The sequence below is a fragment of the Podarcis erhardii genome (genome assembly GCF_964252035.2).
Source record: "Podarcis erhardii genome assembly, chromosome: 1".
Taxonomy (NCBI): domain Eukaryota; kingdom Metazoa; phylum Chordata; class Lepidosauria; order Squamata; family Lacertidae; genus Podarcis; species Podarcis erhardii.
The window spans coordinates 42,040,457-42,065,952 of record NC_138497.1 but is presented as its reverse complement, the minus strand read 5'-3'; the positions used below and the strand labels follow the sequence as shown (position 1 = coordinate 42,065,952).

The following is a 25,496-nucleotide window of genomic DNA, read 5'->3' as shown; positions in this document are numbered from 1 at the left end:
AAAATGCACAGAAATAAGTAAACTTTTTGACCCACTCACTTTTGCCTCTGGCCGTACCTACCACCTGAATGCAGTATCAAGAAGGTTGGATAAGTTGGAATCCAGCCTCAAGGCTGAAAGTGGTCCCACCGCTAAGTTAAAGGTGTATAGACCCACACACGCCTGGACTCTCTTCCCATCAACATTCTTCCAATATAGTTTCCACTTGAGTTCAGTGTGACTACCTTTCCAGCAGGCAGGCTACAGTTGATGTCCCTTTCCTTGTACACCAAACCAGCCTGAAGTATGATGCTCAGCATCAAGAGTAGACTTCATTGAGCACTTGCCGAAGCTCACCCCCCACTCCAGGGAATCCACTGCCATTCACTGGAGCTTCTATATACTGCAGCTCCTCCTCCTCCTTGCTATCACTGGCTGATCACCAGCCCTCTCTGAGTATGCAAGCTATGCTACCAGTGAAGACGTGGAGCAGCAACTTGGGAGGAGAAAGCCACACTAAAGGCATCTTGCCCAAGAGACCTCAAAACTTGGAGGTGGCACTGGGAAGTATGCTTAATAAAGTCATGGCTGTTATATTTACCCAGCTTTATGCATTCAACACCTGCTTTCCTCCCACCCTCCCACTATTGGCAAAATAGTTACTTCTTGCATTGTTTGAATCATACAGGTAGGGGATGGCTTCCCATTGCAAGTTAAACATCTGGAGGCAAGCTGCAATCTGTACACCATCGGAGATTACATTGCAGATTTCTAATGGCAGGAAAGATTTATTGTCTGCTTCCAAGGTCTTAGGAACATAAGAAGTTCTGTAACAACATTCTATATCCCCTGCTTTAAAAAAAAAGAACATGTACGGTAGGAAATGCTTCAGGAGGTAGAATGGAAAACTTCAGCCAAAGATCTACAGGGGACAATAATGAACTGTGAAGTACAGAATTTGATTTCCAGCCCAAAAATGAAATACAGGCTTCTGATTGCTAACAATCCGCTTTCATTTCTATAAGGATCATATCTCTAGCCTTTGTGACAATAGAGGTGAATGCAGTGTCATCTAAAAGTTGTGTCCATAATAAGATGACCTCCACTGGCATACCCAGTAGTTGCTGTAGCAGGAGAAAATTTTTCACAGCCCACATACCCCTCTTCTTCCCTCCTATATGTCAAATTTGTGAACTAGCGGTTTCTTTTTCTGATTTACAATGAACTACTGATGTTCTTCTGCAACCATAGCCAACTTTTTCACTGACTAAAAGATCAAGGTTTACTTCCATGTGTGAAACAACCATCCCACATCAAAGACTGCCATGAGAACTTTCATATAACCGCACATGCAAAAATGTTCAATAAAGACAGTTCAGCTGAAAGTCAAAAAGATAAGGTCCATGCATGTGCGAATGAACTCCAATGTTCAAATTGTATTCAGTGCACACCTGGCTGGTGTGAAAAGACACAAATGCATTCAATACAGTGCGAACACTTACAGATCACCAAAGCAGAGGACCACAGGGTGACACAGATTTCAATAAAATTGGCACGTGCTAATTTATATTATATTATTATATATACATTATAATTTACATTATAATTTATGTGCCTGGCGTGCTCTGTTCCATGGGGTCATGAAGAGTCGGACACAACTAAGCGACTAAACAACAACAACAATTTATATTAAAGGTTCCAACTGAGAAATTATCACTATGATGTAAACTGAAATACAATATATCTCACCATGATGAGGAAGAGGGTAACCAGGTGTACAGTGTGGCAGATCAGCCTGTTGTCCAGGTGTTAGCTATTGATGGGCAACTTCAAGGATTCTGCTCACATTTCTTGTGACCAGAGAGCTCTTCAAGCAGAGGGCTCCTTTGAACAGAGGACTGCCCTCTCACAGCTCTTCAACGAGAAGGCTGTCCTCTGTAAAGGAACACACATGGCCACCCTATTTAAACACAGAAAGCACATAAAACAAATATAAGAGTACTGGTAAGAACTTTGTGGGCACATATGTACAATAGATGTGGACATTTTAGATACTCCTTAAACATGCTCTAGAGCCCTTTTCAAATGTCATGGGTTTGAGAAGTTGGGCTATGAGTCCCAACCTGCGTGTTTTTATTTGTTTGATGTGTTTTTGTTTGTTTGTTTATAAAATTTGTATTTGAATCATCCTCAGATTCTGCACGTATGGATGGAGAACTCTCTGCACATGATCAGGAACATTGCATTTTCAGGGATCCGAACTTCATTGAGAGAACCCTCCATGTTTGCAATACTATGTGCAAAACTGCTTTTAATCTTAGGAACATGTGAAGGTGAGTCACACCTTATCGTACAACAAGGGCTTGTATGCTCCTCAGTTGAAAGAATGCAGGCAGCGACATGGAGAATAACAATCTGGTCTCTCTGTTGCTATTGAAATATTTCCTAGGACTATCTTAGGTAGGTGCAGGTGCTTTTCTTTGACCATCTTAAGAGTTTTAGGAAGTGTAAAATAATTATCTGCAGGCACAAAATATATTTACTTATATAACACATGCTTTGATTTCCATAGCAACACAAGGGACAGGGAAGCACACATGTTTCCTTGAAAAGAATATGATTTAAATTAAGAGGAAAAGTGTTTTGCAAAATGAAGGCATTTAACAGAAAAGAAAGCACAAAACTAAATATTTTTTTTAAGAGGGGAAAAAAGTACAGCCAAAATATAATTAGGTTCATGCAAGCCTTGAAAAGTGTCTTGGACGGGGGAAAGCATTTACCTTAAGGTTACATTTTATACAATAATAACAACTTATGTAATTGTTCTTTTCATTTTAAACCAGTTAACATATTATCAATTTTCTGCTAAGGCTTTTTTGAGCTATATTATAATAAATCAAAATATCACTTTTCAGAGTATGAAGTGCTATAGAATTCATATCTCATATGTATATTTGAAATCCAAATCTTGGTCTCTTCATTTAGAGGGGAAAGACTCCATTAATGAGCAAAGTTGGTATTTTAAATCCATATTTCAGCTTCTTCAGAGTTCTGTTTAATCTATATTAATCCCTTAAAATAAACTGCTTATTGAGCTAATATAAATGAAATAGCACTCTTTGGGAACTGAAAGTAGTAAACAACTTTTTACAAATATTTTACAGAACACTTGAAGGCATTCAGGAAACTGTCTAGCAGCACAATCATATATATAGATTTACCTGGGAGTAAGTTTCACTGAATTCAGTGCGTCTTACTTCTGAGTAGGCATGCATAGGATTACACTATTAGAACCAATTATTGACCAGTGGGGAGAGGGATCTGTGCAGCAAATATGCCCAACATGAAGTAACAGTTGTGATGTTTGTAGAGGATGTAAAATCTACTAGGATGACAGCTTCAACTATGAAGACCAGAGAAGGCTTTAAAAACTTAATTAATCTTCTTTGAACAGAGGTAAATAAACACTAGATGGCCACATCACAAGGAGGACCAGCTGCATAAGGGAGAAACAGAAATTACAGTGGTACCTCAGGTTACATACACTTCGGGTTACAGACTCCGCTAACCCAGAAATATTACCTTGGGTTAAGAACTTTGCTTCAGGATGAGAACAGAAATCGTGCAGCAGCGGCAGCAGGAGGCCCCATTAGCTAAAGTGGTGCTTCAGGTTAAGAACAGTTTCAGGTTAGGAACAGACCTCCAGAACAAATTAAGTTCTTAACCCAAGGTACCACTGTATATCACTTTCTAGTACAGAACTCAAAGAGTTCATAGAGGTACAGAACATGCACCAAAGCATAATATTTTTTAAAGTTTGCTTTTATGGCAGGAAAGATGACAGATCTGCCTTGTTCCATTTTGGGTTGTTTAGCAAACTCTTAGCTAATACTAAGTGTGAATCTGATCTAATCCTCAAGTGAGGATTAGATCCACTGAGGTGAGGTGCTTGCCTCAGTCCACTAAATGCCTCACCCCTAGATGGTATAGGAGATATGTGTGATGCTTAAAGTCACCTTCCATTTCTAAGGGATACAAAGTCCCCTCAACTAAGTGCAGTAATTATTATTTGATAATAACTAGCATATACTCCACACACAAAATTACCTCAGCCATTGCAAGGACCAAATAGGTTGATTAAGCTATTCGGTTGCAAATGTGTTAATTATGATTTTTCCAAAGACACATTTGATGCAGGCAGTGCTGGATTTATGTATAAGCTAAACAAGTTACAGCTTAGGGCCCCACTTTCTTGCCCCCCCCCAAATTCACTATTAATATAGTTCTTCTTAATTGTATTTCAGTTCAACAATTACTTTGATAAAATACATATTTTGTTATGTGCAAATGGCTTTAGATACCTATTAGGTCCATAAATTACCATATAGCATATATTCAACAGAAAAAACAGCAACAATTTGTTGTTGACAAAGGACAGCTGGACATATAAAAGGCCCCATTACCTTCAGTAGCTTAGCGCCTCATCTAACCTAAATCCGGCCCTGGATCCAAGCATTTTCAGTGGCATTGTATATGCAATAGCAGGCATGAATTTCTACATTTTCCTCTTACAGCATCTATTAAAATGTTTGGAAATATTGATCTGCCTAAAATTATGGAGCAGTTAATGATGCAATGGAGAAAATGAAGTGTTTAAAGTGCCTTTCCTTTGTGCACAGAAGACTTCAAAACCACACTGTACAAACCAGTCCCTACTGGTGTTTACAGTTAAATGGTTCAGTTTCCTGACACTGGTGATCTAGACTTCTTTTTAAAAAAATAATTTCTCCTTTACAATTGAGGAAGAGCTTGTATTTTAAAATGCTTATTCATCCCCATTTGTTTAAGAATGCTTGAGGGCTGCCAACTTGTCTGCTTGCAAATTCAGTGATATTATTTGTGAGGGAGAGACTGAGAGGATTATGAAAGTCTCCAAGACCACCAGAACTCTTTAAACATGAATCAAAATGTGTTGAGATTGTGCGGTTTTGTGTGTGGCTTTCTTGGAAGAAGCCATCCCACGAACAAACATAGCTCATCTCACACTTCTTTTCCTCCTGATTTGAAAGGATTTCATATGTATAGGATTCTATGTTTAATCAAATCACAGAGACCCACAGTTTTAAAACACACACACACACACACACACACACACACACACACACACAAACAGAGCACCTAGTAAGCCTGGTGCAGACTTTACCATGATTAGAAATTAGGAGTGTGCTGTCTCTTTGTGAACAGTATCCCTCCTCTTCTTTCCCCTCTTCCAGCATGAATCCCCTCTCCCCTCCCCATCCTTGTCCATTCATTGGATTTGCTTTAACCATGGCAAAGCATTAAACTTCATTGATGCACATAGCTGTCAACTTTTCCCTTTTCTTGTAAGGAATCCTATTCAGAATAAGGGAATTTCCCTTTAAAAAAGGGAAACGTTGACACCTATGTTGATGCTAATGAACTCTGCTGTCATATTCTGAGGTAAAATTGCACATTCAAAATTTGAATTTTATCAAAAAACAAATAGCACAATTGGACATTTGGGTGAATTTTGAAGTTTTGAAAAATCTTTTGTTTCAGTTCCATTATTTCGGAGCATACAAAATGTGGTTTAAATTGTTTGCAGAAGTGGCTGATTAAAGCAGCAGATAAAAGTGAACAAAGCAGATCAAGCCATATATCTAACAGGTGCACAACTGTAACATGCAAGTGGTAAGGGTGTGGGGGGAGAGGTATATAAAAGGAGAAACTGCTGGAGGGCAGGATCCATGTTTGAGGCAAGTACGCCTTGGTAAGAGAACCCTAGCAGAAATTTAAAATCACAAAACTTGCAGCAAAGTAAAGCATGGAAATATAGGCTGTTAGAGCTTAAAATATGCTCTGTTGACTTTCAACATTTCCCTTGCCACAGCATAGGAAAAAGACAACACATTTGGTAAGTTAAAAATTGGCTTACTTACAAACTCTGCAAATGTCAGATTATGTGTACAGGCAGTAAAACTTGGCATAATTACATTGGTGTAAGTTCCTATATTATTGGTATAGGTACTCAGGTGGTGTGTGAGAGCCATGCGGTCTGAGCTTAGGACAACCAGCTCAGACCTCTTCACACCTCGAACTTCTCAAGTTTAGACTGGAGGTTGAAGAATAGGCTTGTATGCCCATTTCTTTCCAAGGTAAGGGGAAGTGACCTCACGAAGCCTAGTAAGACAGCTTAATCTATGGCATTAACCCCTTCATGCATTAATTAGACTTAAGCATGTTGGTAAGGGACACGGGTAGTGCTGTGGTCTAAATCACAGAGCCTAGGGCTTGCCAATCAGAAGGTTGGCGGTTTGAATCCCCACAACGGGGTGAGCTTCCGTTGTTTGGTCCAAGCTCCTGCCCACCTAGCAGTTCAAAAGCACGTCAAGCGAAAGTAGATAAATAGGTACCGCTCCGGCGGGAAGGTAAACGGCATTTCTGTGCGCTGCTCTGGTTCGCCAGAAGCAGCTTAGTCATGCTGGCCACATGTTCCAAAAGCTGTCTGGGGACAGACGCCAGCTCCCTCAGCCTGTAGAGCGAGATGAGCACCGCAACCCCAGAGTCGTCTGTGACTGGACCTAATGGTCAGGGGTACCTTTACCTTTACCTTTAAGTATGTTGGTTATATGAGGGTGGTTATTCCACAAACCCCTTCTCAGGCAAATATAACACAACTAACACACCTACTGGGTATGACAGCTTTTTTATTTACACAAAACCAAGGCTGAACAAATATTCTGCGGCTCTACACAGTTGCTGTGCTATCCCCCTCTCCCTATGAACCCAATCTCCAGGCAGCGGATGGATCTACACACAGGGGGGGGGGCACTATAAATAAGTCAGAAGTTAAATCGTTATAACAAAAGAAAAAATGCTATGGAAAATCGCTTCAATTTTTTTTGCTGTCCAGTGCCATCTGGTGTTGCATGTTTAGAACACATTCAAAACACTGTTTTTTGACTAATGTAGCTGAGTGGGATCCACTAAATGCAATGGGCACTGTTAACTAGAGCTGTAGCCTCAGTGACCCCTGACAACACACCCACAAATGCTTTAAAGCCCCAAGTACAAGTTAACCCTTAGCTTGCACTTTTTAGTGGAATCCTCTACCATTGCTATTCCACCAAAAATATCAATATGTTTAGAGCTATAATGAAAATCATCACCAGGGAACTGTAAAACAGTGGTGGCGAACCTCTGACCATTGAGTCTAATTAAGCCCACCAGGCCTCTGAATTTGACCCACAATGACTTTGGGCAAACCACACCCATTTGTCAGTCAGCTGATGCAAAGATCAGTTATCTCTGCACTAAGCACAAGGTCTTCGTGCTAAGCAACACAACACTGAACATAGCACTTATCTCCAATCCTGGTGCCTACCAGAAAAACAATATTGTAGCTAGCTGAGATGTGACTGAATTGTACTGGCAACACAGGAGTGAGTGGCAAACAACTAGAGAATATACTGAGTGGGTAGGCAGGATATGAATATTGTTTTCCCATCTCACAGGCAGAAACAGCAGAGGGAAGCACAACTGCAGGAAGTCTGAACCTCTGAAGCAGTTCATGGCAAAGTTTGGGAATCCCTGCTGTAGGACAACCTGTAAAATCCCTTGAATAAACAATGAACACTGAAGTCCGTGTAGCTTGGCCTGCACTAGTGTATTTTAGAGTTAATCACTGGAGTTTTATCATGGTTACAGAAACTGGACACACTATGGCTCATAGCTATCTTGAAAGAGAAGTAAAATATTTAATTTGGCACGTATTGTGCAAGACCGTTCAAATAGTGTTTTGGGTACTGTATTCTTACAATGTTTAGCAATCTTTCTTTCTTTCTTTCTTTCTTTCTTTCTTTCTTTCTCATTCACTTTCAAGCATACAGAAGTGTGAAATGGGAGGCTAAAAAAAACCATAAGTCTTAAAGCAACTGGGAGGCAGAAAGTCCTGAATGCAAAGCTAAAAGTACAAACTTAACTCATGTTAGTTATATACATGTGTTGATAATGGTCAGATGACAGGCCCAGCTGGGACTCTGTGATGTTGCAGTAGAGATGTTATAAGCATTTTGTATGCAATGGCTGGGATCCAAAGAATGGACATGTACGTGTAGGGGAGAAGAGCCCATGCAGCTGGAACATTGCTTTTCGCTTTCCACTGCAGCAGTTCCCACAGCTTGAATACACTAACCATAGAATAAGTTTTTAAATAATGACTTGTCCGTTTGGCAAAATGAATTGACTCTATTAAAAGTGAAGATAAAGCTCTGGCTGCATTTGTGGTTCTCTCCCAAGGCTGCCGGTATGTATGTGTGTATACATTATATATATTTTTACTCTTTGGATGCAAGCTAATGTAATATGTTTTGCCAAATGTACATACAAATGTTAGCGACAAAGATTAGAGACATCTTGTGCTGGCTGAATATAGGCCAGTAATAACACCAGGGCAAGTAAGTAGCCAGCAGAAAAAAACAGATAATTTGTGACAGCATCTCATAGAATTTTGGTATTTTCCAGAGATGTCTCTTCATCCCTTATCATTGGCCATATTGGCTGGAGCTGATGGGAATTGGAGTTCAACAATATCTGAAGGGCACAACATTGGTTATCCCTATTAAACCATCTCCCACTTAACATTGGTCAATACATTATCATTTCAAAAGATGATGATGATGGGGATGATGATTAATCAAATTTCTATACCGCCCTATACCCAGAGATCTCAGGGCAGTTCACAGATAATGGTCCAAGTGTATAGCCTTGGCTTTATTTCATTTTTTATCCCTAAGCTCTTTTATTTTTACAGTAAACTTAAGAATCAGCAAAGTCATTCCTTGCAGGAAACTTTCTTTTTCCATGTGCATATTCATTTGGCAGGGCTATGAAACAAACTCCTTTTCCATTATTACTTGCAGCTCCTTACACCACAAAAATTCAACCAATGCAATTAAATTCTCAGGAGGATTTTATAGCATGTACTTGGAATGCACTCTGGAGCATAGAGCTGTATCACAAAACATATACAAAACAGAATCCCAAACAAGGCAGATGTTATAAATTTACATGCCCCAAATTTGTGTATCTTCATACACCCCATCAGCTAAAACGTTGATTCGCAGATCACTAAGTGTTCTGTTTAGATTAAATAAAGACAGATGAGAGCCCATCAGAAAATGAGGCTAAACAAGGCAGGTGGGGGAATGGGATGGGGGTCTCAGTGGGACACAAAGCTGCTGGTGGTGATTAGTAGCGGAGGTTTAGACCATCTCTTATTTGATTCTCTCAATGGAGCAAGGAGCCATTTTCAGACCTAAGATGGTGGGAGGGGTACAGTCCACAAGTTTGCTAATGTGATAAGGCTGGAACATTTCCGTTGGATACCTTGACCAGTGTTCTTTTCAACTTCAGTATGGTGAGAGAGGTCTAGCCGATCTAAATCAGCTAACATATCTCCCATAAGATTTTAATACTTCCATGTTTCATTTTTAGTGTTGGTTTTGAAATAATAACGGAACAAGCTGATGAATACTTTGGGAATTGTTGCCTTAAGTAAAACACTTAATCACTATGCTTTTGTATTATGTTTCCATATAAAGCTGCTACATTGTGATGCATTTAAAATAGTTGAAACCTATCTGAGTAAAATATATATAGAAAAGCTTCTGAAGTTTCCTTAAAATGGAAGTGGTGGACGTTTTTGGCTAGCAGGCTAGATCTTTATCGAGCCACCCAACTGTCAATCATCATTATATCAGGTGACTAATAGTAAGGCACTCCCACCCAACTGGCAAATTTGACCCATGGGTTAGTGGGAAAGGTGTGCTTCACCAACACATTCCCTAAAGGACATAACCCAGCCCATCAGCTGACATCACCCAATGACATCACGCAGGTGGGTGTAGTTTGGGAGAAATAGACTTGCAGGCCAACTTGGATCTCCGTGCAGGCCAAGACTGGCCTGAGGTTCCCCATGTCTGCTTTGAAATGTAGGCTTATCTGAATTAGAAACTGTGATTATGTAACAGGTTTAGAAGATTTGCATTTACAGTATTTGTAAACTCCTGGAATTTAAATTTCGGGGGGGGGGGCAATCCATGGCAACTAACACATCACATCTCTCAACGGTAAGTATTTGCAGTATACAAATCTGAGGACATGTGTTTCTGCACTGCTGCTGATGTAGTATGTGGGAAGGGAGCAGCTACTGCTTCTGAGGTAGCATCCTGAAAGCAATTCATATGGTCCAGGAGATGGATCACTGCCCTGTTTTTGCACCTGTTCTGCATTTTTGTAAGGGTTCTCTTGCTCTTGGTAAGTGAAGCAAAACTGGAATGTTCTAACACAGTTGCCAGGTGCAGGATTCTACGAACCATATTTTCTGCTGGAGCTGTTCAAGTGGATATTTAGGTAGTGAAGGGTTCAAGCAATAACTTATTCCCAGATCCTTTTACTTTATTGCACTCCAGTGAGTCTATACATTACTTAGGCTCATTTCTTCCTTACCTATACTGACAATTATTCCAAAGATACTAATCATAATTCCACGAAATAGAAGGTTTTGATTTTTTATATATAAAAAAAGTCCTCTGCTTCATGGAATTCTGATCACCGAAAGCCTTGGGACAAATAACATGTTTATAATCAAATAATATTTCAAACCAATTGCAACCAGAGCACAATAACTCACGTCTGACATTTCTGGCAAGTTGTTCACAGAGTTTGAATGAGACAATGCTGCATACAGCATGTACGTACTCCAGCACAACATAGTATTTTATGTGGTTTCTAAGGGATATCATGGAAATGGTCCCACATCTTATCTGCAGCATGCACATTTATCTGTGCACTTATGGGGCCAAAGTGTTAGAGAAAGTATTTCCAGATGTGCTAGTGCTTGCTCAGAGCTTCTCCACAGAAACACTCGCAGTGGGTTGCTGCCAACATTTATCTTTCTCTCTTTCTTCCGTCCTTTCTATTTTTGCAGTGCCATTCCTTTTGGCTTTGGTCTTTTCTTCAGCACTTTTCGTCTGTCCAAAGTATGTAGACGGTTAGCTTAAATCACTCGTTTTGTTTATGTGGCAACAAGTTCAGAGTTCTGGCTGAAAAAATGTTCTTGGCCATGGACAAGGCAGGCCTGGAGATGCCTCCATCTGTTTTAAATATGCCACAAATTGTAGTATGGAAACCATTGCTTGCAAATAGTAGCCAGTTATATATATATATATATATGCGTGAGTCAATTGCTGTTTTTCATGCTTGTATATAGATTAACTTCAGAGAAGTTCAAGCCTTTCAAGGAAGGAATTTTCATATTTGTTTGACTATATTGTATAGATCAGAATACATTTGGATAGTAGAGACAAAATATCTGTTGTTATTACTGATTTTTTTCATGAGTTTTAAATATACAGACTTCACAAATAAACTTCATTTCTCTCCCCACAAGCACAACAAACAACTAAGCCTGGAGTGCAACCATTGCCTTATAGAATCAAAAAGCGATGACTAAAATAAATATTTTTGAAGTGCATTTTGTGAATCAGTGGAATACAGTGGGGCAGCAGAGATGTAGAATGAAAACCCTTGGCTGACTTTATTTCCTCTCAGAAGCTCAATGCTGCATATAAGAATCCCTACACACACACACACACACACACACTTTTTATGTTCACACAACAACCTGGTAATGTATGTAGGTTATACTGAGAAATATTGGATGGCCCAAGTTCACCCAGTGATCATCATGGTTCAGTGATGATCAGGAGTGGTCAGTGTGAATCACCTCTGTACATCTGGCCTCCTGTGTTATTACTCAGTTGCGGCCCTGCAGTGTACTTCTACTGTTGGCTAGGTCTGGGAGGGAGGTAGAGAAGGCTTAAGTGTAGGCAGGTGCTGAGATATCAGTCAGCACTAGCGGGTGAGACTACCAAAAGTTGGAGCCAGTCTGCAGAAGTGCTGTTTATTGCCCTTTTCCACTCATACTTGTGATCTTTTGACTTGGAGGCTTCTTAAAACTGCACAACTTCCAGGATGGGTGAGTCACCACCAGAACCTTCCGTTGGCTGTGTACAAAACTGCCAAAGTTGTACATTTTCCCAGTTAGAATTAATCACGAAGACTAATTGCCAGTTTTGAGATAGCTTAAAGATTAAAACATTGCCAGTTTTGAGACTACAGGGATTCAAAGTTGCACTTATAAGGAGCTATAGTTTATCTTCAGTCGATTGGGAATAAAACTAGTTACATGCAATGGACTGGTGATACTATGCAGATCACAGATGATGCTGTACCAATTTTCTTGTGAGCCAAATGAAAATACTTCAGTTTATTAAAATGATTTTGTCCAGTTTTCTCTGGATAAGTGGCACAGCCTATTCAGTCATTAAGAAAAAGTAACAGTTTTCTGCCTTGATGCATTCCATTTTACTATTGGTCCCTTACAGATAATCTATTCATTAAGCATTCATTCTGATTTGCTTATAGGAAGGTAAAATGGCCTTGCATCCATTGTATTCCACACTTTCCAGTGCATTTTCTCCATCACTATCCTAATCACGAAACGTCCGATCTTTTGGGGAAGTGGATTTGTTGTGCAATACTCCCTAAACAACTTTGACAGTGCAACCTAAATTTGATGGAATGTGGCTGAACTCGAACTGAAAATAGCAGCAGCCTGGAAGCATCATGTATTGAGGTGGAATGCATGTGTAACTTCTTAAAACGCTTACGGGAGTCTCAAATCTTAACACTGGTTCCAATGTTTTCTTAGTGGCAATGGGTGTCATATGTGGGATTAATGGGGGAAGATTGCAATGGCAGGGCAGCGTGGAGTACCCATGTATTTGGGGTTGTAGAAACCCCTGCATTGTTCCTCTCCCACACAAAGTCTATTGCTGGAGTAAATGGCTGAATAAAGCAAAAATTGTCCAGTCTGCCATCCCATGTTGAATTTCTCCATCCTAAGATGTCCATGTAAATATGAGTAATAGTTGTCTTCACCAATAATTTCATGGCTTCCTTGTGCCATGTCTTTAGGGATGGGGGACAGGGATTCATTCATTTCGCATTTTAATTCAAACTGATAAAATATACACTTCCCAAACCAATATATGCATATATATATATCCTTCAAAAATTGCACTTCTCTGAATTTTGTGATGCATTTCTCCAACCAAAGAATGCATACAAAAGCACATATTAGTGAAAAGTGCATGTAGAAATACAGGTATTCGTAATGATAGTGAACAAAAATGCATTGTTACAGGAAAATTGTTTGCAGAACTGCATAAAATTGCACATAGGATACAGAATTGCACATGGAAATGCACACATTAGGAGAAACACGCACAAAAAATCCTTACATATTTCCACGTGGCATTTTTTTAAAATAGAAAATAATGAATGCGGCAAATTGAAATTAAGATTAGAAAACAGAAACTGAGAGAAATTGAAAATGACAGAGTCATCCATCCCTAGTTACCTGGGTATATTTTCCCATGGGTTGTGAAAAGAAGGTTAAACACACAAGCCCCTTTCATGCATTTAGCATGTGATATTACGGGCAGCTGCTGATGTGAGCATGTATGTATATTACGGGCAGCTACTGATGTGAGCATGCTGACATGTTGACCACAGACGTCCAAGAAAGGGAAGCCTGCTCATGCAGATAGGCTTCCATGGGATTGTGAAACCTGCTTGCTCAGATTTCCCCATCCTATAGAAGTCCATGCATGTTGAATTCTGTGTATATAGGCTTCCATTTGCAGATGCCCATTCTCAATATTTGGACATGTGGCCAGCTGGGGAACCTCAATGGAGGGGCCAGTGACATGATGCCACTTTGCCTTGCGAACTGATGAAGATGTATATATAAACATGCAAAACAGCTTTAGTATACAGAAGCACGGCCACTGCTAGGGAAACTAAATGGACCTTGCAAACTGTTCTTCTGACTCCTCTGGAACCATAGTACCTAGTGAGAGGGGTCCAACTGAATTCATTACATTCTAGCATTGCCTTCCCCTTGAGGAGCTTATTCATTTGCAGGAAGGTGTGTTGTTGTTATTTTACATGTGAGAGCATTTAGCCATGTCACCACCCAGTTGCATTCTGACAGGATGTAGTCTAGGAAGAGAGTACAATGTGGTTTTTCTAAACATTTTAGTCACCTCTCAGACAAATGAGCTCGTGTTGCAGTTGTAGTATCAAGGGTCCTACAATGTTGCTTGATCTATACCAGGCACGTCCAACAGGTAGATTGTGATCACTGAACATCTGTGGTAGATCACTGGTAGATCACTGGCTTCCCCCCAAAGAAGCTCAACAAGTTTGGCTCCCCTAAAGAAAGCTCAACATTTTTGCCCTGAACTCCTAAAAAGGGTCTTCTTCCTAAAAAAAAAAAAAAAAAGCTCAGCAACTTTGACCTGCCAGTTTTTAACTCTGCGAGTAGATTGCAGTCTCTTGGGAGTTGGCCACCCCAGTCTATACTATTATTTATTTATCTTAAGCATTACTAATTGCATTCATTTGTTGTGAGTGTCTCGAAAGCAACAAAAATGTCTCAAAGCAACTCACAAATCCATAAAATACAAACAGTTAAAATCAGAAAGAAAACAGAATCCAACAAACAGAATTTCTAAAGTGCTCACCCAACAATAACTAGAAGAAGGCAAAATCCTGACTTCCGGGTTAGCGCCTCTGGTAATGGCGGAATTCCTCTGATCAGGAGGAATTTGCTTCGTAGGAATCCGGGTCTGGCCGCCACGGCGAAGGTGGAGACCCACTAGAAATGACAGGCGGGTGAAGCCTGTGAACGTGGGATTCGGCTGGCACCTTTTGCGCCTCCCCTACTCACGGGGAAACCCGGTTTCGGGGATCCGGAGCAACGTGGGGTGAGCGGCGCGGTGCTTCGAATTGACTGCTTCCTCCACGGAGCGAAGCCGCATAGCTGTTGCCGGAGAGCGCTGACTTTTTCCTGTGGACAATTTGATCTTAAAGCAACTACCCGTGAGTAGAGTGGAGAATTGGATTTTTAAACGTCTTAATTTGGTGCCGAAACGGGGAGGTCTAAAACAGGAAGTCCACCTTCCCCTTTTGTAAATAGATTGAAGCAATGAGGATGCAAGTTGAAGTCTCGGAAAGCCTATTGTAAAGGACTAAATTTCCATCAGTAAAAAATACTAAACCCCCCTTGGGGGCAGGAGAAGAGGGGGGAAAGTTTTGGACTGAGTATACCTGCAGGAGAGAGCGAACAGAGTTAATATACCACCACTCCGATCCTGGAAACGGGCTGCCAACAGGACTGACCGTGATTAGAACGTTCACTGACAGTTAAATAAGAGGAATACATTGTTTCCATGGTCTCCGTCTGTGTTTAAAAAGGAGTAAAAGTAACAGAAATTTGAAACTAACTTTATTGTTTGAATTGAGTTTAAAAGGACTAACACAAATAGAAACTGTTTCCCTCTAGAGGAACTGTTTCCCTCTAGAGGAAGCTTTTGAAACTGTCACAAGAGTTGAGCTGGGGGAATTTCCAGCTGCAAGATAAAAACCTGTGAGATTCTGGGAACCTTGAATCGGTTAAGAATGTTGACAGAAGAGGCCTTAGTGGTTGTATTATGTAATATAAGTGACTCACTGGAACAGCTTCACAAAAAGGTGGATGTGGTAACTACCAAAATTGACAATTTGGGACAAAAAGTGAACACCAATATAGAAACTATTCAGAAACTGACACAGGAATCTACTTTGACATGGCAAACTGTGGAGAAGGCTAGGGAGAAAGTTATTGCTGTTGAACCTAAAGTAACACAATTGGAGAGAGAGTCCCAGCCTTACAGATGCAATTTGATGACCATAAGTTGATGCCTGCTATGATTGAATTTAAAGAAAATCAGATTTCGAGGATCAGAGCCCTACCTGAACTGGAGAAGGAAAGTTTGATAGATTTCCTTACACAGGAATTTGATGACTTTTGGGACCGGGACTTGGGTCAAGAAGAGATTAAAACTGTGAGGGCTCTCGGACTTGGAAGAGGAGAGAAAAAAGAGAAGAACAAAATAAGAGACTGTTGGAACTACCAGAGGAACTTAGAAGAACAACAGTCAAGAGTGGAAATTTTGAAAGACGTCCTGAAATACCTTTCGGATCTTAGATTTAACTACGGAGATTTGGTTGCCTTGTCGAGAAGGAATAAAATCATCTTTAGGTGGGAGTTTCCCCGAGATCTACTCTTTAGCCTCAAAGGAAGGAAAATGAAAATAAGATCAGTGGAAGACAAAGTAAAGCTCATGTATAAATATGAAGAAGACTCACAGAAGGGACTTGGAAAAGAGTTAAGAGGATCAGACAGAAGATCACCAGGTTGATGGACTATAGGGAATTGGCGGATATGACTGGCAGAATCCGGGACCAGGGAGAAGAGTCGGTGGAAGAAGATTGGAAAAAGTTTAAAGACTATTTATAAAAACATTGTAAAATTAATGAGTGTTAGAAAAATGTTGGAAAGGAGTTATATGGCTTTAGTAGAAATGTTACAAGGAATTAAGTACAAATAGACAAATTAGAGTATTAAAGGGAAAATAAGGTTAAAATATGTTAAGACAATTATACATTAAGGGAAAAATAAGGTTAGAATATATTAAGATAAATTACAGGACAGAAAACAGAGGAAGATGGAAAGGAATTGCTGAAAAGTTAATTAAAGTGGAATACAAAAAGGGAGGTGTGAGGAGGTCGTTGAAACAAGTAAATGAAAGTTAAGATACTGAACTTATTAGATGTGTTTTAAATTGTGTTTGTTTGGTTTTGTTAATTTAATGTTTGGGGGTTGGTGTTGTGTGGTGTTTTTGTTTTTGTATTGAGAGCCAGTGTGGTGTAGTGGTTAAGAGTGGTAGTCTTGTAATCTGGGGAACCGGGTTCGAGTCTCCGCTCCTCCACATGCAGCTGCTGGGTGACCTTGGGCCAGTCACACTTCTTTGAAGTCTCTCAGCCCTACTCACCTCACAGAGTGTTTGTTGTGGGGGAGGAAGGGAAAGGAGAATGTTAGCTGCTTTGAGACTCCTGAAGGGGAGTGAAAGGCGGGATATCAAATCCAAACTCTTCTTCTTCTTCTCTTCTTTGTATTGTATTGCTTTGTTTTGTTTAATTCTTTTTTCTTTAGCAGTCTTTAAAATGTTAATAAATATTATTTTTTTAAAAAAAATAGAAGAAGGCAAAATCCTGCCTGCCCAAGAAAAGATGAGCACCACAAAAAAACCACAATCATATCAAGGTGTGATCCAAATTAACAGCCTACAGACAGGACAAACAAGAAGGTTCTAGTCTGGCACCTGAAAACTGACAGTGATGGTGCCAGATGTGTTTCCCTGGGGATAATTCCACGAATGGGGAGCCACCACAGAAAAAGCCTGTTCTCTTAATGCCACTCTCTGCACATTCCTTAGACAAAGCAAAAGAGAGGAGCCTCTGATGACAACTACAGGGTCCAGGTATGTTTGGGTGGGATAGGCCAGTCCTATATAATGTTAAGTAGGTGTTCAACACCCTCTCTCGATAGCTGCAGTGTGCTTCTTGGGGCCCAGGCAGAATGCAAACCATTGTACTTCCCCTAAGTGTACATGGAAATTATGGTTCCCTGTACCAGGAGGGATACTTTGCCTGCACAAGTGCATGTCACGTGTTGCTCTGTTCCTGCCTCAAAAACTCATTGTACTTTGTATCTCTCATATTGCTTTCCTCAACTCCATTTCCTCCAGCCCAATTAGACAGGCCAGAAGGCAATGTTTGATTCTTACCAGTAAGGTCCACTTACAAAGAGGGTGGGGGCAAACCAGACACAACTGTCAAGACTTTGTGTCTAAAAAACATTTGGTAAGTTAATAAGGTTTATGGCAAGGCAACAGAGTATTACAGTAAGTTCCTGGATGCGATGTCATGAAAAAGTGCTCTTTTCATTAGCAAAATGTTTCCTTTAGGCCACGGGTTTGACATTTTGTCAATCCCCTTACTTCACTGGAGTGGTATTCCTGTGAATTCATAATTGCTTTACTTGCTCTGTTATGATGCCACCCTCTTCCATCTCTGTATCAGAACTTGAATTCTTAACTCTGTGGCAGTGACCACAGGGGTTTATAACGCAAACTAGTAACCAACAGATCAATTATTTCAAGATCCTGTTTCTCAATATTTCTTTCAATAATTTATTATTATTATTATTTTAGTTTAGAAATATCCCCGGGCACAAGAGTCCTAAATTACAAAATTTGCGTCAATACCCCAAATGTATATAATGTCAACATTCATAATGGAACCCGGGTCTGGATTCTTCATCTCCACCTCCAACATAATCTAAAAATTAATTGGTGTCCTATAATGCAGAGCCACGGAAGTCACAGCTCCATATCCATATTTGGAACCCAGGGCCAATATCAGTACCTGGCATCCTCAGGCATCTATCTGTGCCCCAGCATCCTGGCAGAGCAACTGCTACCTGCCCTGAGTTCCCCTTTGCCATTTGTTTTAAATGGAGCATTGCCACCAAGCAATAGGAGATATATAAGTAGACACTAGATCAGGGGTCAGCAAACTTTTTCAGCAAGGGGCGGTCCACTGTCCCTCAGACCTTGTGGGGGGCTGGACTATATTTTTGGGGGGAAATGAACAAATTCCTATGCCCCGCAAATGACCCAGAGATGCATTTTAAATAAAAGCACACCTTCTACTCATGTAAAAACACGCTGATTCCCTGACCACCTGTGGGCCGGATTTAGAAGGTGATTGGGCCAGATCTGGCCCCCGGGCCTTAGTTTGCCTACCCATGCACTAGGACCTAGCTGCCCAGGGTTGCTAGGAACACTGCTGCCTGTCACCATCACCAGGTTGATCTGCTAAGGCCCACTATGAAAGAGGGTTGAACAATGTCCCATGGTAGCCAGAGAGCTGGGTCAGTAGCAGCAGGAAATCATAAGTTTAATTTAAATGCCCGCTGATAATTTTTCTCTTAAGAATAAATAGCTTTCCACAATAAGTAATTATTGTCTGTTTTTAACTCTTTCACATGGTTTTATTATATGTTTTATGTAGTGTTGCTCTGAACTGCTTTGATTTTTTTAAAAAAATGCTATAGCAGTATATATTTTAAAAACAAAAACAAAACGAAACCTTGGCAATGGCCCCCAAAAGCAAGAAGATGGATTGCCGGAACCTGAATGAAGCCATTGGGAGTTATAGTTCCTGGCAACCTTAACCAACTACACTTCCCAAGATTCTTTGCAGGAAGACATGTGTTTTAAATATATAGTGTGTACTATTTTGCTTTATATAAAGTTTACCAAACTGAGGCAGTCTTTGAATTCATGCTATGTCATTCCAGATGCTGGAAGACCACAATGTGAGTTACCGTCCTCAGGGAAAAGCTCATACCAATCCTTTAAGATTACAACAATCACATTGCAGTTGCCTGCCAGAATTGGGAAGAGGAAATCAGCCAGATCTAAATTATTATTATTATAATATTTATTTATTTATTTATTTATTTATTTATTTATTTATTTATTTATTCCCCGCCCATCTGGCTGGGTTTCCACAGCCACTCTGGACGGCTTCCAACCGAATATTAAAAACAATACAGCATCAGACATTAAAAACTTCTCTAAACAGGGCCGCCTTCAGTTGTCTTTTAAAAGTAAAATAGTTGCTTATTGCCTTGACATCTGATGGGAGGGTGTTCCACAGGGCGGGCGCCACTACCGAGAAGGCCCTCTGCCTGGTTCCCTGTAGCCTCACTTCTTGCAGTGAGGGAACCGCCAGAAGGCCCTTGCAGCTGTACCTCAGTGTCCAGGCTGGATCGTGAGGGTGGAGACGCTCCTTCAGGTATACTGGACTGAGGCCGTTCAGGGCTTTAAAGGTCAGCTCCAACACTTTGAATTGTGCTCTAAATGTACTGGGAGCTCTGTGGCATCTTACATTTACCGGTACCTAGATTATCATTGGTTGGTTCCTCCATTTCCTGGGAGACAAAACAATCCCACTCACGAGCATATGCTCCTAAATGAAAGGCTGCACAAATACCTTCTGTGAATTTCCTGGCTTATAAGCATCTATTAAATACAACTCCCTTCCAAAGTGCAATTTCAGCACTAGGGAAATTTCTTTTTCTGAGAACTGAATGAGCAGAAGCTATGCTTCATGTGAATTCTCTAGCCCCTGCTGTCTGGCTTGTATTAACTTTTCCATTACTAGTGCGTTTCGAACCTTTTTCATAACAATGCTGTCTGCATCTGGAGGGAGGAGACTGGGGTTTATTTTTTTCCTGTGAGTAGCTTTAACCAGCTCTGCAGCTACCAGCCATCATGATGTGCTATCCTGGAAGCTGTGTTGACTTATTTTGCCAACACAGGAGATTCATTAGGGATTCTAATGGGGGAAATTCCAGCTGGCTGCATGTTTCTGATAGTAAATCTACAGCAAGCTTGCATGTTATTTTTTCATTTGTTTCTTAATATGTAGTACGATCAGATGTTGATTGTATATAGCAGGTGGAGGGAAGCATTGAAAGGTTCATTTTTTAGTCTTGCAGCTGACATTTGAAAGCAGCACCCAATACATTCCACTCCAAATAAATGAAATTCCAAGTTCAGAATGGTATTGTCTGACTGCAAATATGTATAGTTTGTTTTTGTACAATTGAGTTTTAGGTTTCCCAATAATGTTTAGCAGAACTGGAGGTGACACGATACAGATGGGGATAACGGACTGGTGGAGAGAAAGGCCCAGAGAAGAATGAACAATGGAATAAATTCCACTTGCATGACCCATGAAAGCCCCGCTCCAGTTTCTGTACTCCAGTTAAGGCATTACACACATATTACCAAGCTATCTTCTAAAACTAATGAGGTTTAGATATTTAATTGTTAACAAAAAATAAAACTAAGATTGTCAGGATGTCAGCCTCTCCTCCAGACTTCACATGATGAATCAGTTCAATATGCAGGTTGCATGTGGCCTCAACACAGTTGGCACACTAAGTTTTTTATTTATTGTCTGTATGTGCATCTTACTCATATTTGTAGACTGCTACGGCTGACTGAGTACAGCCAATTCCCGCTTTCTCAGCTCTCTCTTTTTTGTAAAAAGAAAAATACAAAGTCCTGGCTTCTGAGTTAGTAGCAGCACATTTTACAGTGTGTTTGAATGGTTATTATTTGAGCCTATAGATGAGAGCTTCTTTCTTCTAGATTAAAGGGGGGGGGAAGCATTTTTTTTAATTTTTTTATTTCAACATATGGGCGTGTGATGGGGAAAGCTTTGTTCATGTTGATTCCTACCCACATGCAGAATTTGAGTTCTGGAATTTGAATTGGAGTGATTTTTCACATGCGAGTGGAAATGGAATGTGGTAGCTTGGCCTGACAAGGAAGGTTGTGAAGATGAGCAGTATGAAAAATGATGAGAATTATGTCGTAAATCAGCAGGACTGGAATCCAAGTTCAGGTTCAGGTTGTGACAGCAAAAGCTGCACAAAGAGAGAGGAAGAAGAACATGTTGACCAGCAAAAGCAGTAGAGCATGGTGAGTACTAGATAATAATAGCTAGTGTAGTATAGTGGTTAAAGTGTTGATGTAGGACCTGAGGACCAAGGTTCAATGCCCCATTTACTCATACGTTCTATGGGTGTCAGGATGCTGTCAGCGGCTCCCAGCTGGTTGCCCAGGAAAGTACAGTATAAAGACAAGGAAAAGTTTATTAACATCTTTTTTATTTCATTTTTTACAGAGAGAGGCTATAGAGCCCAGCCTCTTGTATAATGGTGTTGTCCCGAGTGAATCTCCACCCTCATCTCTCCCACTTCCTCATTCATCACTTCTGTGGGTGCTGCTATGGACCCTCTGTCTTTGAGCTCTTTGCTCTCCTACTTTTAAGGCTTGCCGGTTTCTGGGAGATGGAGGGTCTGGAATGCTTTCTAATGACAATGTATCAGCTGGGTGTTGTTCCAGCTCTCCCATGATTTCCCAGCTTTCCCCCTCATTTACCTCTGAGCTGCCACCTTCCTCAACCCCCTGTTGTAAATCTAGACTGTCTTCCTCTTCCTCCTCCCTGGAAGGGTCAGGAGGGGGAGGCAGCCTCCACCATTCCTCCTCTGCCCAGTCCCTGACAATGGGTGGCCTTTGGCCAATGACTGTCTCTCAGCCTAACCTACCTCACAGGGTTCTTGTGAGGATGAGAGAGTGAGAAACATGTGCGCAACCTTGAATTCACTGGAGGGAAGGTGAGATAATAACAATAATACTGGAACTGGAAAATGGTGACTGTACATGGAGGAAATCCAAAAATGAGCAGTACCCCCAAATCATGCCAGAGCAGTTGAAATCAAGGAGGAGTGAGGATACTACAGACCAATTCTTCCATCTGAAATCATTCCCCAAGAAGCAGGACAGGGAAAGCAAGATGGTTGAGCTGGGTGTGCTACTGAATTGGAAGCTGAATCCTGGGTGTGGCAGTAGATGCTCAGGATCGCTTTACAATAGGTTCAAAGTGGCTGACCATCAATAACGGGCACTGTGTTTCCTGGGACCATCACATACCAAAGCATTTCCATGATCATTTCAGTTAGAGGCTAAAAAAAGCCAAAAAGAAGTGCAGACACGGCACTAGTTAATGCCCAAGGCAACACAGATTTAGCATAAACCTTTAGCTGCAGACAGGCGGCAAGATTAATTGCACGTGTTCCAACCACCTGAGACAGGAGGCGACTGTATATACTCCATAAAAGGCTACTTCACATTTTTAACAAGCTGTTGAATTGCTACTGACCAGAGACCAAAAGAAGGCTCTGAATGCTGCCAGTTTCACAAAACAACTTCTGCTAGAATAATCAGACTGCAGACGATTCATTGAAAAGGGTTGTTTTCAAATTCAAAAATGTCGGCCCAAATAAGGGCAGGACAGGTTAAATAAAACATTTGCTGCCCCAGACGAAAGATGACAAAGTGGTCAGCGAGTGCCTTAAAGGAAATTTTTTACTACTTCAGTAGTTTCCGCTAAGTGAAACGACACGCGCTTGCAATAGGAGTCACCCCTTTGGTTCTTTCCAATAGGTGTGTCGAAAAGGACTTGAGCCCGATATAATCACATAAGCAGTGCTAATTTTAGATCTGTTTTCACATCTTTGGTGTGTTTTCGCTTAGCAGGTCACATATCCCGGTTTTACAAATATGGTGTCTAAAAATATACCCGTACCATTTTACTTCCTCCATTCAAAACATTCTTGAAAAGTCAAAGTTTGAGGGTAGGCTGTACCATACTATGGGCAGATAGGATTGTGTAGCCAAATAGTGTTACTGGAGCTGTCCTAGACCCCATCTGTACTATATATACCACTTTAAATAGTCATGACTTCCCTATAAGCAGTGCTTGGGGGGGTGAAATGCAGGGGGACACATACCCCTAAACATTTTATAAATCTTTGTAGTTTTGTCCATTTACTGTATTTATTTTTCCTGATTTGAACTATAAAATGGTGATTTTCTTGAGTCAAAATGAGAGTACCCCTAAACATTTTTAGGGGGGGAAAGGCACTGCCTATAAGAATCCTGGGAACTGTAGTTTGTTAACTGTTCTGAGAGTTGTAAGGAGACCCCTAATCGTCTCGCACAGCTACATTTCCTAGAGTTACCTAGGAAGAGGGCTTGTTGGTTCAGTTACTCTGGAATGTGTCATAGGAAGTCATGAAAGAAATAAAAAGGAAGGAAGGAAGGAAGGAAGGAAGGAAGGAAGGAAGGAAGGAAGGAAGGAAGGAAGGAAGGTGGAGAGAGAGAAGAAGAGGAGTTTGGATTTGATATCTCACCTTCCACTCCCCTTAAGGAGTCTCAAAGTGGCTAACATTCTCCTTTCCCTTCCTTCCCCACAACAAACACTCTGTGAGGTGAGTGGGGCTGAGAGACTTCAGAGAAGTGTGACTAGCCCAAGGTCACCCAGCAGCTGCATGTGGAGGAGCGGAGACGCGAACCCGGTTCCCCAGATTACAAGTCTACCGCTCTTAACCACCATTAAGCTATTTTAAATCAAGTTACTTTTTGGAATATATTTGCAACTCTTTACCCCAAATGGGACCTATAAATAAGGGGAAAGGAAGTTCATACATTTATTTTATATTTACATCTTGCCTTTCTTCCACCAGGAAGCCAAATATGGCATGCATGTGGCTTTAAAGTAGTCACCTATCCAGGCACAAACCAGACACAGAGCTGCTTAACACTAGCTTCACGTACCTTCAGGTCACGCCCTGAGCATACTTGAGTATCCCGCCACTTTCTGTGGAACCCACAGAACAGAGCCCTGACAAACAGTTTCTAGGAATCATATCCTGACAGGCAAATTCTGTAATGAAGTGGTTTTCATATTTACTGCTGTGCTTATTTTTATGTACTCATATTCAGGATTATGAAAACACTTTGTGGTTCATCCTACCCATTTATCTGAGATATTTATTGACCGCATGGGCTAATAATTCATAGGAAAGCTGTATTGCTTTATTAAGAATGGAGAACAGCTGTCTGAAACAAAATGTGTATTTATGTTGTTCCATGAAGTAATTGCGGAACGCTTCAGAAAGAAGTGTCTACAGCCTGGGTCTGTCTGTTTTCGCAAGGGACTTAAATTGGAGAGACCAAAACACATAATGGAAAATGTCAAGTTTGATTCTGTCTACCTCATTGTTTTGATGGACTTGTATTACGCACCTGTTGCATATGGAGAGCTCAAGTAGAGCCATGAGAATACTTTGGATCAAAAATAAATAAAACTCTCATTTCAAGGAAATGTTGTCCCAATTCCTTGTGTCCTTCTGATCATGTTATTCCATGACCCAAACTGATACTTTATTTCCAGGGTTTCCCCTACTGTTTTGCATTACTGTTTTAATGTATTATTATTATATATTTAAGTAAGCAAAAATTAAACATCAAAAGAGTTACAAAAGGGAGCATTTTAGTCCTCTGTGAGAGCTCCTGGGTTAAAATGAAACCATATATTAATTTGTGAGATTGAAATTGGATTTATTCAGATGCAATAATTTTGGTATCCCTCACTTCTTTTCTCTCATGTACTGTAACATAAAATGTTTTTAGTTCAGGTGACTTCCAGATACTTTATTTAGAATAAATATGCTCAGGAAATATGGTATGGGTCTTCACTAGTCTTTTTTAAACATACACATTTACCCTGCTTTCCTCAGAAACCTTTATGGCCACACTTGACTGAGGCCTGCCTGGTGTTGCCTCTGAAACCTTGACTACAGAATTCAGGCTATACATCATATTGATTTATTACTACACAGTGGTGCCATCAGGACAGGACTGTAGGGCAAATGTCCAACCCCCACCCTCCGCTTTAGTTGAATGAAGAGGAGTTCCTCTCCAGGCAGCTGCGCTGGCTTGCCACAGTTTGAAATAAGTGAAGAAAGACACAAAATGATGTAAGACCCAATAGGG

The 25,496-nt window shown here is 40.6% G+C and overlaps 1 long non-coding RNA gene across 1 annotated transcript in view; it reads right to left on the bottom strand.

Moving 5' to 3' along the window:
- Positions 1–747: 747 nt before the first annotated feature.
- Positions 748–25,496, bottom strand: part of LOC309344844 — a 73,562-nt gene continuing 48,813 nt past the window's right edge. The window contains exons 3-4 of the long non-coding RNA XR_014157904.1: positions 1,729–1,939; positions 748–831 (exon numbers count right to left, since the gene is read on the bottom strand). This is a non-coding gene — a long non-coding RNA (uncharacterized lncRNA). The remainder of the gene's footprint in view (positions 832–1,728; positions 1,940–25,496) is intronic.